At 40.0% G+C, this 16,220-nt stretch overlaps 1 protein-coding gene across 2 annotated transcripts in view; it reads left to right on the top strand.

The window, feature by feature from the left end:
* HS6ST2 (heparan sulfate 6-O-sulfotransferase 2) overlaps positions 1-16,220 on the top strand; it is a 287,632-nt gene that overhangs the window by 211,704 nt on the left and 59,708 nt on the right. The gene's annotated exons all lie outside the window — the stretch shown is intronic.

Genomic DNA, 16,220 nt, shown 5'->3' on the forward strand with positions numbered 1-16,220 from the left:
ATTGAAGGGAAATCAATTATTTGAAAATATCAGGGCTTGTAAAATATGTACATACGTGGACTTGCAAGGTAGGGTAATCACATAGGCCAGGGGCCTTTAGGACATGAACTTTGTAGCAGAGCAAATCTAATCAAACACAGGAAAGTTCCTAACTGTGGTGAGGGGTGTTGAGAATGCGACAGGATAGTGTCTTTCCAGGCAACGAATGTTGCCATGAGCTGTACCATCATACTGCCGTCAGTGCTGAAGAGGCCGAGAATTGTAAGGCATTTTGTAAATGTGGCTCTCGTTGCTTGGCACATGGTTTTCTAAGATCATTCTGCTCACCAGTACCATATTTGGCCTATTCTAGGCTTATTGGCTCCAGAAGGATTTACCAGTGTCTCTACTTTCTCTTCCTACCCACCTACATCATTTGTTCCCTAGCCAGATAGGTTAAGAGCAAAAGTTATAGCCTTAGGATTCCTCCACTAGAGCAGACTCTCATTAAAATAGAATAGATCGACCATATCTTAGATGCCCAGTTTGGCTTTCAGTAGCTGGGCTTCCATATTCCCATTAGGGTTTTATTTTGACATCTGACAAGAATAAATTCAGAGTTTAATTCCACAGTCAGATTATAATTCATTGAGGTAAGTGGTATAGACATACATAGACACCTAATCACACAGTGTTAGTATAGGAGGGCATTTAAACATCATAGATTGGATGTGTCATGGTGGCAAGAGTACTAGATTATGCTACTAACTAGTGGGGTGACTTTGCTCAAGTCCTGTGCCTACTGGGAAGCTTGACTTCCTCATCTGTAAAATAAAACGGAGTGGATGACCATTAAGATAATAGTCAATTAACCTAGGGACTATTATCCCTATAACTGCTTTCACAGGGAAAATGTTGAGAATTTTGTTTGAAAATTTTCTCCGTGATAGGACCATCTCTCTCTAACAGTTTTGCTGTATAACAAAGCAAGTCTGGACTTATTCTTTATTTTTATTATGGGGCTGAGCAGTCTGACCAGAAGTTATTATCAGAATAATTTACCTACTCTTAGTTTGTGAGAAAGGAAGAGAGGAATACAGATGGTGAGATGGAAAAGAATTGGCTTTGGTAAACGTCCATGGGGACCGTTTTTAATTCTGGTGGACTGAATGATGTGTGAAAACTATTTGCAAGGCTAGCATGTTTTTTGACCACTAGCAAAATAATAAAGCAACAATTCATTTGGTAATCCCCATTGTACATGTGGTTTTATAAATATACAAGATTATGATTATCTCTGCCTCATAATTAACAATTTGCATAAGCGCTTGCTATTATTTAGTTGTCTGAATGGATTTTCTAGTCCAGAGAAAGAAGGGAACATTCAGTGGGAGCTTTATTGCTACACACATGCACAATTAACAGCCATGCTAATTGTTTCAGACCAGAACCTCTTTTGTTTTTCTATAGACAGCAAAAACATTAACTGCCAGGGTGTTTGCTGTTCTCTCTCTCTTTCTCTCTCTTTCCTGTAACCAGCCGTATTATAAGGTCTGCAGTTGGTTGCAAGCAAATTATTCGGCTGGATTTTCAGAGCATCATTTTGTGATGGAGTTTCCAAGTTTCTACTTAAGTTAGCAGTCAATGCCTCGAACAACCAAAGACTAATTTTATAATATTTTAACAGTAGGCCTCTATAAATTTAAGGGATAAAAGGATGCTGACATATAAACCAGTTCTGCTGCTGCGTTTACATTCTACTTCATACTCCATACCTTTAAGATTATTGGCATTAGACCTGCGTATAAGAATCATAAAAAGTCAAGGCTGGAAGAGACCTTTAAGATTATCCTGTCAAATTCCCTCACTTTTCAGATGAGTTTGATTGTTAGCAATTTGAATATCAGTAACAACCACCAAATCAATGATGCCACAATTTTTTTTAACTTTCAAATGCTTGGGAGCTATTGTCGTAAATACGTTTGAATCATAGCTGGTTGTTTTGGAATCATACATCTTCAACTTTTTTTCCAAAAAGTGAATCAGATTTCTTTAAAGATGCCTTCATAAAGTTTACCTAACCATAGCTATGATGTTGATGGCATATACGTGAAAGGAGATGGCATATGCAAAGCCCTTGGCAATAGGAGACGCTCAACCAATGTATCAGCTCCTTTGCCCTCATGCACAGATCAGCTTGCTAACGTCAGCATATGGAAGTGTCACTTCACTGACTGTGAGAATATGGGCTTTTAGAGTCAAGCTGTCCTTGGCTCCGATCCTGGTGCTGCCACTTTCTAGCAGCTTTAACCTCCGTGGACTTCGTTTCTTCACATGTAAAATGTAGACACCTTACAGAATTGTTGCAAGGATTAAATTGAGATCGGGCATATCAAGTGCTTAGCACTGTTGCTGGCACGTAGTAAATAGTCAATAAATGGTAGTGGTTATTACCACCATTGTCTGGCATATCCAGTACCAGTCTCATTTGATACTAATATTTCATCTTATGATGGTTTGGAGTACGTGCATATACACCTGTACACATCTGCATATGAGCACACAAAGTTCACAGGGCTGGCACCCGAAAGACTGCTGTCACAAAGGCTATCTGTGACCACCGTATTTCAAAATCCAGTGGCTTCTCTGGCTTCAATATTCTTGAACTCTTTGGAGGTTTTGGAACTTTTATACGTCTTCTCTTGCTTGAAAGCATTCTTAAGTGATCTTGGCTTACCTCTTGTCTTCCCAACACTTAAGTTTCCTTTGTTGGATCTCTTTTACACACCTATGCACAACACACACACGTGCACACACACACACACATATACACACAGCACCCTACCCCCCGCCCCTTTCAGTGAAGCAATTCCCAAGGTCCTGTCATTGATCTGCTTCTCTTCTTTTGCTATGTTCTCATTCTGGGTAATTTCATCTCCTGACATAGCTTCACCTTTCACCTCTACACTAATGATTCCCAAATTGACCCCTCCAATTCTTAACTTATTCCGGAGCTCCAGGCTAACTCCAATTTCCAGTTGCCTGCTGAGCATCTCCAGGGCAGGATATCCTAGGAGGCTGAAGTGTAGTCTGGCTTTTGTCATCCTGCCTCAGGAATGCAGATGGGGGAATCCAGCTTCAAGAAGTATTGAGTCGAAAACAAGGAAGAAGTGCTGAGCAGTCGTCTGAGCAGAAGTCAAAGTAGTCTACGTTTGGAAAGTGGTTCAGACCAAGCTTTCCAGGGAAAGCATGACAAGTTAACTGTGAATTTCTGTTATTATGAACTGGAGATATAAATTGGCAATGGAAACTTTCAAAGATATATGTCTTCTAGGGAGGAGGGAACAGCTCTCCTAAATGAAAATTGAGATTAATTTTTAGGTACTGGAAGGTTGATATGTTTGAGGGAAATGTTAATTAATATGGTCTTTCTTGGGATGGTCTGTATGGTGAATCTTGCTTCAGAGTTTTGTTATACAAACATACATGCCCAGAGGAAGGATGATGTCTTCATCCTGAAGGATGAGCATGTGGGAATTTTGAGAGCACTGCGTGTATAGACACATACACACATGCTGGGTCAGATATGCCTAAGATTTTGAATGTGTGAAAGTAATTCTATCAGAGGGTAGATTTTTTTCTTTCATTTATTCTGCGAATATTTACTGGACACCTACTAGATGCCACGCTCTCTGTGGAGCAACGGGCTGTCAATACAGAACATATAGAGTCTTTGTTCTTAAGTGTCTAACACAGTTTTCTTTAGTTATATGCAAGTACATTGAGAGTTTAATTTGATCTCGGAATATCTGCAGCATGTGACAAGTTATTCAATGACTATAACCTTGCCAAAAATCGTAATGACCAAAGAGGAACTTAAGGGAAATAAAGACACTGCTAAAGTGGAAAAGAATGTGCATAATTTCGAATTAGAAATTGATTACTTCCTTTAAATTTAGTAAATATTGAATTACTTCGGGATTTTACATTTCAAGTTGGCTCTCAGTGTTTCGAGCCAGAGTAAGAATGATTATGTCTAACCTAAAACTTAATTAGAGCAAAGGGATAGACAAATCTTGGTTAATGTGTGTAGTATTGTTAGGAGAATTCTTTATAAATGAGCTATTCTTACAGAAACTACAGACCTAGCTTATAGCTTTAGCACAGGGGACAGTATTCCTTTTGAAGGAGGGTGTCCTCATTCTCCTCCTTCCCAAGATTAAGTACAATCCCTCCAGTTGAATTGCTGCCCTATGGAATATGCAGAGGTCATCAGACCCTCAAAATTGTAATGGTCTAGAAAACTGAGTGAGTTCCTTGCCTTCCTGGGTGCACCCCAGCTTCCTCTTTAGAAATTTGGCGTGGCTCTTTGTTTGCAAGTCTTAAACCCAAGTGTTCTCGGACCCAGCTATCAACTTCAAAGTCCCCTTCAAGGTTACTCTTAGGTGCCAAAGATCCCTCATTGCATTTGTAATCTTGAAAACCAAACTTGATGCCCCAGAGGTCTTGCTATGGATATGTAGATGGTACCACTCCCCTTTTACTGTCCCCTTTTAGGACCTTCACGCCACAAAAGCTCTCACGATAACGATGCATATTGACCAATGCTCCTGTTTCTCTTGACCTAAATGAATTAGAGATATTGACGTACTTCTCTTATTCTGACTGAAAGTAAGAATAATTTTAAAAAATCCTTAAATTTGTAATCTTGGATGTCTTTATTCTCATAGTTTGCATCAATCATAGTCTAACTTCTTTAACCTTTCTCAAATTTATTCATTCACAACGTATCTACTGAGCGCTTACTATGTTCCAGGCACTGTTCTAGGCACTGGGGACAATAAAACAGACAAGGCCCCTGTTCTTGTGTTTCTTAAGGGGTGTGTGTGTGTGTGTGTGCGCGCGTGTGCACACGTGTGCACACACGTGCATGTGTACTGTTGTAGGGAAACAGAAAATAAACAAAAATACAAGTAAATGAACAAGTTAATCTCAGAGAGTGATAAATGCCATGAAAAGAAATAAAACAAAGGTGGACAGAGAATGATTGGATGAGTGGAGAGTGATCAAGGTGAATTTTGCTCTTTATTTTATTGATTCTGTACAGATTTCGCCAACACTTTGTCTGGGCCTTTTGGTCTCCTCTATTTCCTCCATACTTTCCTGGATTCAGTATCAATTCTCATTTTGCCACTTCTGGCTGCTCTATCATTAGCACCACCTCCCCTTAGCTAGTCCTGAAGTATAACCCAACACATGCTCCTCATTAAACTTCTGTTCCATACTTATCTTTGTTGGCATTAGAATTCGGCAGATACACTCACTTCCTTGTCATAGAATGAAAATAGGCCCACTAACCCTTAGGGATATTTCACTTGATTACTCACAGCATTTTTGTTACTCAAGACAAACTACCTGTTGAAAGAAAAACACAGGCATGAAAGGTTAGTAATTTTGGTGACATATGGTTTCGCCCACTTCTGCAGTGGAAAGAGCCCCAGATTGAGAATCAGAAGACCAGGGTCTCCCTGTTCTATGACCTCAGACATAGCACTTCCTTTCTCTGAGCCTGTTTCTTCATCTAAAAAACCAGTATTCAAAGTAGATGATCCCTAAGTTCTTTCTAGCTCTAAAGTGGTACAATTAGTTGTTTGCAGAGACATGGGCCAAGATCTCTTTCCAACATTCTGTTTAATTTTGTAAAGTAGATGTGTAGGAACATTTTCCAGTGTATCAGAACTGCTTAGATTAAGCATAAGTTTTCCAGCAAAAGCCAGCTTTACAATTCTTGTAAATGTCACAAGAAGTTAAAACATTGCTTCTTGTTTTAACCTCCGCCAGCCAGGGCAACAATTCAACACCACAGATGCAGTTGTCAACTTCTTATATGTGAATATCTGCAAATTCACTGTCTTTTCAGCTTGCCCACAGGAAATCCTCAAAAAGAACCAAATACCACTAGAACGAAGGAAGGCATTCTAAATTGGCTTCCAGATGACATGGCATAGGTGTTGCCCACTAATATGTTAGGTGCCAAGGAAAGCATCTTAACTCTTAGAGGGCCACTCAGGATACTTGCAGCCATGGCTGTGCTGTCTGCCTCAGCACCTAGCCAAAGCCCAGTTAGGAACTAAAGTAGGAGTTGGAAAGCTTGCCTTCCCCAACTTCCCCACACCTTCCCTACATTTGCTTCACTGGGCTTTGTGGGAGGAGATGGGGAAGCAGGAAGCATGGGTTTGGAAAAGGTGGAAGAGATAGAAAGTCACCAACACCTGAAGTACCCTTGCAACAGCCTTTTATGTTGCCACTATTCCACTTATTATTCAGATACTCGCCATGTTCTAAACACAAGAATCAGCTCCATGAGTAGATTTTAGGAATTCGGTCTTCTGAAAGTCCAGAGAAAAGTTGGGCTTGATTTTGTGGTCAGGGAGTTTGAAGAAGATCCAAGAGGGTTTGGAAACTCCAAAGAAGTGCACGTCTGATTTACTGTCACGGGAGCTTATGGAAGGAGGTGAGGGAGACAGAACAGACTGTTCTCTTGACTTTCATTAAAAGGTTGTAATGTTGTGCAGGTGTGGAAACAGATACTCACCAAGGCGATGACTTATCTAAGTATACACAGCTAGTTTGTGGAAGACTCAGGACAAGAATCCAGGTCAACTGCATCCCTTCCAGTGCCTTGATTTGGAATTACCTATGCTACCTGGGAATTTTGCTTGCTTGTTTGCTTGCTTTTGCTTTTTAATTCTTGGTGCTACTTCCATTCACAGCACTTGTAATTCATTATTCTCAAAGAATTTTATCAACAAATCTGGGCAAAATCCCTTAGCAGTAGGTAAGATGCATTTATTTTGGAGGGTTTGGGGCCAACTGATAGTCCAGGGTCACAAAGAAGAGAGAGTAGCTGGATTGGAAACAGTCTAAAACTCAAGCTTCAGTTGAAAAAAATGAAGACAGGGAGGACTGTGGCTGTAGACTGGGGCTCATCCTCTCTTTAATGCTCATTCTTAATTACAGCTCTAGCCCTTTCTCCATCAAAAGATTTAAATGTCTTTTATTTTAGGTTCTCAGTACCTTAAATCCTTTTCCAGGTATGTTTGTTACCTCTGCCTTATCTTTCTATTTCACTCTTCTAGATGTTTTTGTGTGTGTGTACAATATTTTCAATTAGTTTGGTCTTACTGTCTTGTTTAGAGCATTCGTAGTACAGCTATATATCATAAGAGATCTTAAAAGCAAGTAAAATGGAGAACACTATTTCATAAGGTAGAGATTACTAGATTATTTCTGTTCCCCTTCCAGAGTTGAAATATTTCCTATTTGGCAAATAGCCTTCTTTGAAATTCTAAAATTGCACCTCGGGGGAAAAAAATGACTGTCACTCTGGCACCATGGGGCTTCCTGCCCCTTCACTTTCATTGGTTGGCCATCCATATTTGCTCCGTCGCTTTTCCGGACAGCTCAGCATCACTTCATCAGCCAGACACTGGAATTATAAAGGGGCTTCATCAAGGCCTGTTGCAGTCTGAAAACTTTTCAACTTTCATAATTTTTGGCCCATGAGTATGCCAGACACCACGTGTAAATGGCATTCGGTAGCACACTGGTCTTTTTCTCACGGCTTTTACAATTTCCAGCTTGATTTCTGCTTGCCACGGGGCACAGTTTACCTTCTTTTCTCTTCTCTTCTCTGGGAGCTCTTGTTCATTTGTCGGGAGCCCTCAAAGAAGGCTGTTCATGTACAGCTGTGGAATGTCAGAGTCATTCTAAATGGGCATAAAAGGGCCTTTAAATGGCCTTTCCTGATTGTTCCTATATTAAAATGTAAATGCGTGTGAGACTTTATGAGGAGCCTTTGCATACTCTTTCTCTTATTTTTTTCATATGAATTGATTTGACAATGTCAGAAATGATGCATGAAGCAAAAGAGTTTCTGAAGCCCATTACCACTTGTTTGCATGAAAAGGAATACAAACCTGTACGGAAGAAATGAACATTATGTGATGCTTTCACAAACACCTTTTAGATCATAGCCTACCTTCTGAACCTATGCAGGGGAAAGTGGTCACTGGGATATCCTTTTGCTCAAATAACCTTTCTTGACTGATTAGCGAGAATTAATTTCTGGTAATGCAGGAAACACAGGGTTTTCTGAAATTCATAAGGGTGAAATAAACTAAGAGAACCTCAAAAAATTAATTGGTTATAATTGCTGTTATGTTTTTTGATAAAATGAAATAGAATGGGAGGATAGGAGCTTTGAATGAAGATTCCCTGAAAACTGTGCAATGTTATATCATTGAAGAGCCATGTGGTTTAATACTTGGTGATCGTAAAACCTCATGTTAAGCCATTCACCAGGAAAGTTCCATAAGCCTCATTTATTCCTTTCTGTATGAGCACCTTCAGTGTCTATTTTACAATGCTAGTAAAATATGTATAAATAAAATAATACTCCTGAGGTCGACTTTAAATTCAGTCCACATGAACGCGAGTACTCGAGCACTGCATTTCTAATCTGAGTGCAGAGTGAAAGCAGAATAACTAGGGGATGGTCCTCCTTCTCAACCTTCTGCCCTACAGCAATCTCAAGCATAAGAACTCTGACTTCCTCTTCTCATGGAAGAGGTGTTTCACATCTTGGCAATAGGCACTCTTCTTCACTTCTTTTCATAGCCTGCAATCAGGGGTGGTTGTCTTTGAGTCATATTGAGACTGAAGGAACAGGTGATGGCAGTCAATTGGTTTGGGGGAGCCAGGAGGGGATCTCCAGCTTGGTGATTATCCAGTACTGTAGTTGAAGATTTACTCGTAATTGATTAATTTGTTCAATCATTACGGATATATTTATTGAGCACCTACCATAAGCCAGCACTATTCTTAGTGCTAGGGATTCGACAATTGAATAAGACAGATAAAGCTTAAGTCAGGGAGCTTACATTCTGGTGGTGGATATAGACTGTCCAAAGTAAGCAAGTCAATAGAGCACGTCCAGATTGTGATAGGTGTTCTGAGAGAAATGAGCAGAGTGCTAGATAGGGAATGGGCAGTCATTGGAATAAACTCAGTGGGGACAAATTTTATCCTTTGTGGATGTATATGATTTTTGGAAACATCAAAAATGATATGGAGCCGGGTCTCATCAATATACAGGTCAAATCGATGAATAATAGTTTTGGCCCCAAATGAGGGTTATATGTACTTAATGTAATATTTTTTGAGTGCCAATAAAAATACATTCTATGCTGACTAGTGCTATAGACATCTTTGTTTTTATTTTTTTATTTTTTTTAAGCTGACATCTTTGTTTTTAAATGCAGTGAGAGGACTCAAGCAATGGGTACTGTCCTTCAGTGATTATTTAGGCATATTTCGCTATCAACAGCCCTGTCCCTATTTCCCTGCTTCTCTTTTATTCTGGTCAATCCTTGTCATCATTGGCAAATGTACTTTAACTATTGTGCTGGTAAAAATTATCATAGGATTGGGAATGGGATATAAAATAAATATCGAGATATTCCATAATAGGTAATACACCTGTAATGCACAAAATTTGGTGATGACAGCTTATAATTTAGTCCTTTAATTTTATTAACCCTGATAAAATGAAATTTCGTCAGTGCTATTTTGTATCAAATAAATCTGTAGAATGCTGATATAGCATTTTGATGAGATGTAATCAATTCGAGTGTAGGAAAAAAGAAAATGTTTAATAAGTAACAACGTTAAGATGAACGGATGAGGGAAGCCGTGATGGGAGAACTGAAAACCCTTTGTGTGCTCCTTCCTATGCTAACGTAAGTGGTTTCCACTTCTCTTCAGTGATTCCATGTGTTCTAGAAATCTTGATTGTGTCCCCAATAAATGAGAACTAATAAAGATGGTTTTGTAAAACGGGAGGAAGCCAATGATTGCCATTTAATTGCATCTTTAGTGTGATTTTAGCCACCCACTTTGAAAAACATTGATCTGCTCTGAGGGTGTCTCCTTGAGCAACTGCTCTGCCAGACATTGTGCCAGGCACTGAAGGCACAAAGGTGAATCAGAGAGAGATGCTGCCTTTATGGTACTCCCAGGTGAATTGGGGAGACAGGAAAAAATGTGTGATGGAATTGGCCCATGCTAATATAAAGGTACACAGTTAGTACTTTAAAGAGTCTGTGCTAGGTTGAGGCTATTGGGTGAGAAGTGACTGAGGGAGTTATTCTGTGAGTTGCTATAGCAAGTGATGGAGCAGGTTTGCTCATTTTCTTTACCTGAAATAAATCTCTTTACAGCCTTGGTAAGATTCACCTGAATACATATTGGAGTTTGGGATTAACATATGCACACTACTGTATCTAAAATAGATAACCAACAAAGACCTACTGTATAGCACAAGGAACTCTACTTTTGTAATAACCTATAAGGAAAAAGAATCTGAAAAAAAATAGATATGTATGTATATATAACTGAATCACTTTGCTGTACACCTGAAACTAACACAACATTGTAAATCATTTATAGTTCAATTTTAAAAAATCTATTTGCCAACTTTTAAAAGGCAGGTAGAAAAGTGAAATCTAGCTTCAAAATAAATGGAGTTTATAGGGAATATTCTAGAGTTTGTCCTTGAATGCAGAACCAGACTGGGTCAGAGTAACCCTCAGCCAACCTGTTGTGAGGAGCCAGCCTTGATTTTCCTTTTTTTTTTTTCCTTTTTGCAACACCAGCTCCATTTCTAGCAGCAACTGCAGCTGAGGCAAAAGCAGATTCATTGCCTGTTTACATCAGACACTAAATAGCCACTGCACAGAGGATTAAGATAGCCCTGTCTTTTGGGAACTTATAATCTAAAACAGACAACAAACTGGAAACCGTATCCATCACACCTGATATGCTCGTTTCCTTTCTCATATAAATTCAAAGAAAACAAAGTGGCAAGTCGCATTCTCCAGGATTTGTAAAACCTCTAGAGAGTATTCTCTGTTTTTGTGACTTTTCAAGTTGAAAACTGTTTTGTATATAATATGCAATAGATTATAGTGTTATTTTTTAAATTGGAGATGAAGAAGCAAGCAATATTCTTTTTACTTTCAACAAGTTACATTGGAAAAGTATGGATCAAATTAAAAGTGGATTCTCGATTTGCCATGGGGAAACATGCACAGTATTTCAAATACTCTAAGGTCAGGGTCAACTTGGGGGTAGAAGAGGTATCATAAAAGTTAATTTAAGAAACTAGCCTTGAGATATTTCCCAGTTATAATAATTCCACAGGTGAAAGCAACATCGGTGGAATAATAAAGGTGCTTAGTTTGACCTTTTTAGCAAAAGGGGTTATTACCAAGACCAAAACTTGGAGCCGAGACAATGCAGTAAATTAATGGGGGTCGACGAAGTATTTATGTTATAGGGTTGTGAGCACTGGTGAGAAAATGTTGCAAAAGTAAGGGACATGCCAAACCAAGATTAATTTCCCAAGGCTTGTATGTACGAAAGAGAGAGACGAAGACAGAGAGAGGAGCAGAAATGCAGACATAAAACAAGGAAGACATTTTGTAAAACTTATTTTTTATTTTTTTATATTTTCCATTATGGTTTATCACAGGATATGTGCATAACTGAATCACTTTGCTGTGATTAACACGTCATAAATCAATGATACTTCAATTTAAAAAAATTTAAAAAAAAGACAAACAAAGCAGCAAGAAGCTGAGTCAGAGATGGACAAAGACCAAGAACTGAAAATCAGCCAAGCTAGGATTAACATTCTAATTCTGCTGTTAAATTCACTCTGAGACCTTGGTTAAGTCATCTCTCTTTGGGCCTCGGTTACTCTGTCTGTAAAATGCGGGGGTGTGCTAGAAGGTGCCTGTGTAGAACTTACTAACTCTCTAGTTCTACTTTGGGTGCTAAGGAAATGAAAAGGCCAGGCAGGTGGGTAGGTAGAAAATATACACAGGCAGGCGTGCAAACAGACAGACAGCCTGACAGCAAACATGCATATGCTAGCTTCACAAAAATAGGATAAGACCAATATGATGGTGGGCCAATGGACATTGAATCACAAAGCTTACCAGCCAGATCTACACAATTGTCTCCTCACTTTTGATACCGCCGTGATGACCTGAGGAACTGGCAGCTTTCCTTTGCCTGGCACTGGCCGGGCCTTCTGAGGGCCACTGTTAAGTCGTCTTCTGACTGGTTTGGCTGTTTTTCTTTCCTCTGCAGGCTCAGAAGAGTAGCTCTGTGAGGATCTGTAAATGACCTCTTATTCCCAAATGGAAGGAGAACTCAGATGTCAGGCTTTGTACCTATGACCATTACTTCAGCTCCCCCAACAGAACCTTCTATGCGGGAAGGGCGTGTAGGGAGTGGCTAGTACCGCTTGAGGATGAGGAAACTCAAATAAACTACCATGCTTTCAAATTTTACCACTTTTAAACTTTTGTGAATCTAGTTTGCGGGGTTGGGGAGCTGATGAGAATAATTAGTACTTGCCAAGCTCCTAGCAGCCAGCAAATGACTTTAGTAAGGAGCTAAGCAGGTACCTAGAAGACAAACTGAGTGCAGCCAAAAATGAGGCTCCAGACAGGTTTTAGTATGCGGTTGATTTCTCTTTCATTGGTTTTTGCAAGAAACAAAACACTGTAATTTTCTTGCTTTGCTTACAATTTACCAACTCTACCTAAAATAACAACCTAAGAGCTTAGCTTGCGGGTGCATGGCCTGATGGTAGGTCCCCCTCCAGATGAATCTGACTGTTGGTCTTTCTGTGGCATCTAAGACTCCATTTTGAATTTATCCATATCTTCATATTCTGATGTTTGTACCTGTTAGAAGAAAAGAAACTTCATCAGAAATGTGTTTCTTCAGTGAAAGATAGCTCACCAGGAAAATAGAATTTACATTGCACCCATCAATATCGTATTTTCTTAAGCAGCTTTTGCCATCACTAGAACTCCCACTTTATCAAGCCAAACGAGTCCTGAGAACGAAGACCAGGGAGAGCCAGATGTGTGAGGAAGAAGGTGAAGAGGCCAGGCTGGCTTCAGGCAAGGTTGTTCTTACACTTAGTGGCTGACGGTGTCAGTTGAATCACGTGGAGGCTGCTTGGAGAGGAGGCTGTAAGGCTGGGGACAGGCTTGGCTTCCATATGCATTGCCAGCCTGAACTCTCCCTTGGTCTCCAGTCTCGTGTAACCAACTTCTCAGCCCAAATCTCCACTGGAGGTTTAATTGGTATCTCAAACTTGACTTGCCCCAAACAAACTCCTTACTTTCCCCCAAGCTAGTGGGAAGCTGCTGCATAACACAGGGAGATCAACTCAGTGATTGGTGATGATTTAGAGGGGTGGGAAGGGGTCGCGGGAGGGAGGGCATATGGGGATATATGTATAAACACAGTTGATTCACTTTGTTGTACAGCAAAAACCCGCACAACAGCGTAAAGCAATTATACTCCAATAAAGAGCTTAAAACAAACAAACTAGCTCCTCGCACAATCTTTCCCACCTCAGTAAATGGCAACTCTACTCCCCCAAATCCTCAGAGTATCTTTCACATGTCTTTTTCTCATTCAGACCACATCTAATCCGCTAGCAAATCCTGTCTACTTTGCCTTCATAATATATCTGGAATCTGACCACCCTCATCACCATCTCCTCTGCCATCCTCGTCCAAGCCACCATCATTTCTTTTAATTTACTTGCTTATTTATTTGTTTGTTTATATTGAAGTATAGTTGATTTACAGTGTTGTGTTAGTTTCACATGTACAGCAAAGTGATTCAGTTATACATACCTACATACATATAGATCTATTCTTTGTCCGATTCTTCTCTGTTACAGGTTATTACAAGATATTGAGTATAGTTCCCTGTGCTATACAGTAGGTCTTTGCTGTTTATTTTATTTATAGTAGTGTGTATCTATCAATCCCAAACTCCTAATTTATCCCTCCCCAACCTCCCTTCCCCTTTGGTAACCATAAGTTTGTTTCCTGTGTCTGTGAATCTATATCTGTTTTGTAAATAAGTTCATTTGTATCACTTTTTTAGATTCCACATATAAGTGATATCATATATTTGTCTTTCTCTGACTTAATTCTCTTTGTATGATAATCTCTAGGTCCATCCATGCTGCTACAAATGACATTATTTCATTCTTTTTTATGGCTGAGTAATATTCCATTGTATATGTGTACCACTTCTTCTTTATCCATTCCTCTGTTGATGGACATTTAGATTGCTTCCATGTCTTAGCTATTGTGCATAGTGCTGCTGTGAACAACGGGGTGCATGTATCTTTTTGAATTAGAGTTTTTGTCTTTTGCAGGTATATGCCCAGGAATGGGATTGCAGGATCACATGGTAGCTCTATTTTTAGTTTTTTAAGGAACCTCCAGACTAATTTCCATAGCAAGCCACCATCATTTCTCACATGAGCCACTATAAAAGGCTGGTTTCCTTGCTTGCACCATTGGTCCCCTATAGCCTGTTCTCCAGGCAGCAACCAAGCTAATGATCCTTTAAAAGTATTAATTTACATTTTGTCACTCCTTTGTTCAAAATCTGATAGTGCCACGCCATCTCACAAATAATACAAGACTGAGGCCTCCCCATGGCCTGCAAGGGCCTACATAGCCTGGCCCCTCTTTTCTCTCTGACTTCGTATTTTATTGCTCTGTCCTGTGCCCATCCTTCTCTAATCACACCCATCTCCTTACTTCACTTTAAATATACCAGGCCTGCTGCTACCTCAGGGCCTTTGCACTTGCTCCTGTGTGCCTGGGAAGCTCTTCCTCTAGATATTTGCAGGGCTTGATGTTTACATTCAATCGGGTCTTTCCTCAGATATCACAGGAATAAGATTGCCAAGAAGTTTGATTCTTAAAAAGAGGTCACTGGACTTGGCCAGCAGGCCATCACTGATGATCTCTTAAGAGAGCAACTGCAGTCAAATGATGGAAGAGGAGATGGGTTATTTTCTAACCAGGTGGCCCTTACTAGACTGTGTGCTATGGAGTTCAGCACTGTTGTCTCATTCATCCTTGTGCCTCCAGTGTCTGGCTAGTGCATGAAACCCAGTAGGTTTTCAGTCAATGTTTATGGAGTGAAGATGGGAGTCTTATTTTTAAGCAATCGATTACATTAAAACATATTAAATTGCTGAATGATGTGATGGATGCCTCAGTTTTCTTCAGAGAACATGGTTATAAAATAAGGCCTGTCCATTCATTGCAGACCCATCCCCTGAGTACCGACACATGACATGGTGTTAAACACGTGACTTAGAGGTTTTTGGTGCACACAAGGTTGGGCAGGTAGAATCTGAGACTATCGTAGGTCTCTTAGGGAGGTAACACAATCTCTGCTTGTGTACTAACTAGCTCACTTTCCTTTTAAAATCCCTCTTTTAGAGAGACTGGAAGGGTTATTTAAATGCAAAAGCTATCCTTGGGTTTAAGCAAAATCTTAATGATTTTAGGAGTGTTCATATAGTTTACAATCAGCTGGTGGTAAAAAAAAAATACCCTTAATGTAGATTCCCCCAATGATTTTAATTAGGTTCAACCTTTGCCTCCTGTATCTCCCCTTCAGTGGTGCTGAAGTTCAAAGCACAATCACAGCACGGCCTTTCAGCTGCTGCCGAGATCCTTCCTAAACACCAGTTAGAAAACCTTGGCCTTCCCTGAAACCCTTTATTCCTAGAGCCTGTTGACAGCAGCAGTGAATGCCATCCTCCTTTGCTGTCTGAAGACTGTGTGAAGGTCCCTTCTGCAGTGTGGGCTTACAGGAACCTCTAAGCCAATGGCTGGGAAATCTCGGCAGGACACTACTCCCATTTCTATAATTGCCTTGAAGCCAGGTTGGCCTGCAAATGTCTGAGTTACAGACTTCAAACCCTCTAGTTCCTGAAAATGATTGTGGCTTGTAACCTATTCCTGGGGTCAGTCCCTAGGGGCTGCCCCGGTGTCTGGCATGCTTATCATGTAAGACATTCACCTATATGGAAAAAAGACAGTATTAGAAACATGGCCCAGAAGAGGTAGGCACTCTACCACCCTTTGAGGTCATTTCAGAGTCCTACACAAGAGGATATTTTTCTGACTACCTCCGCTGTAAATTAAAGGCACACTAACCAGCTATATGCCATCCAGACTCATTCAGCACACATTTGCTGAGGGCCAGTTGGCCCGTATGTAAAGGAGGTGGGGGAAATGCCAAGATGAAACATGGTCAACTTACCCTCAAAA

Source organism: Hippopotamus amphibius, chromosome X (assembly GCF_030028045.1).
Source record: "Hippopotamus amphibius kiboko isolate mHipAmp2 chromosome X, mHipAmp2.hap2, whole genome shotgun sequence".
Classification (NCBI taxonomy): domain Eukaryota; kingdom Metazoa; phylum Chordata; class Mammalia; order Artiodactyla; family Hippopotamidae; genus Hippopotamus; species Hippopotamus amphibius.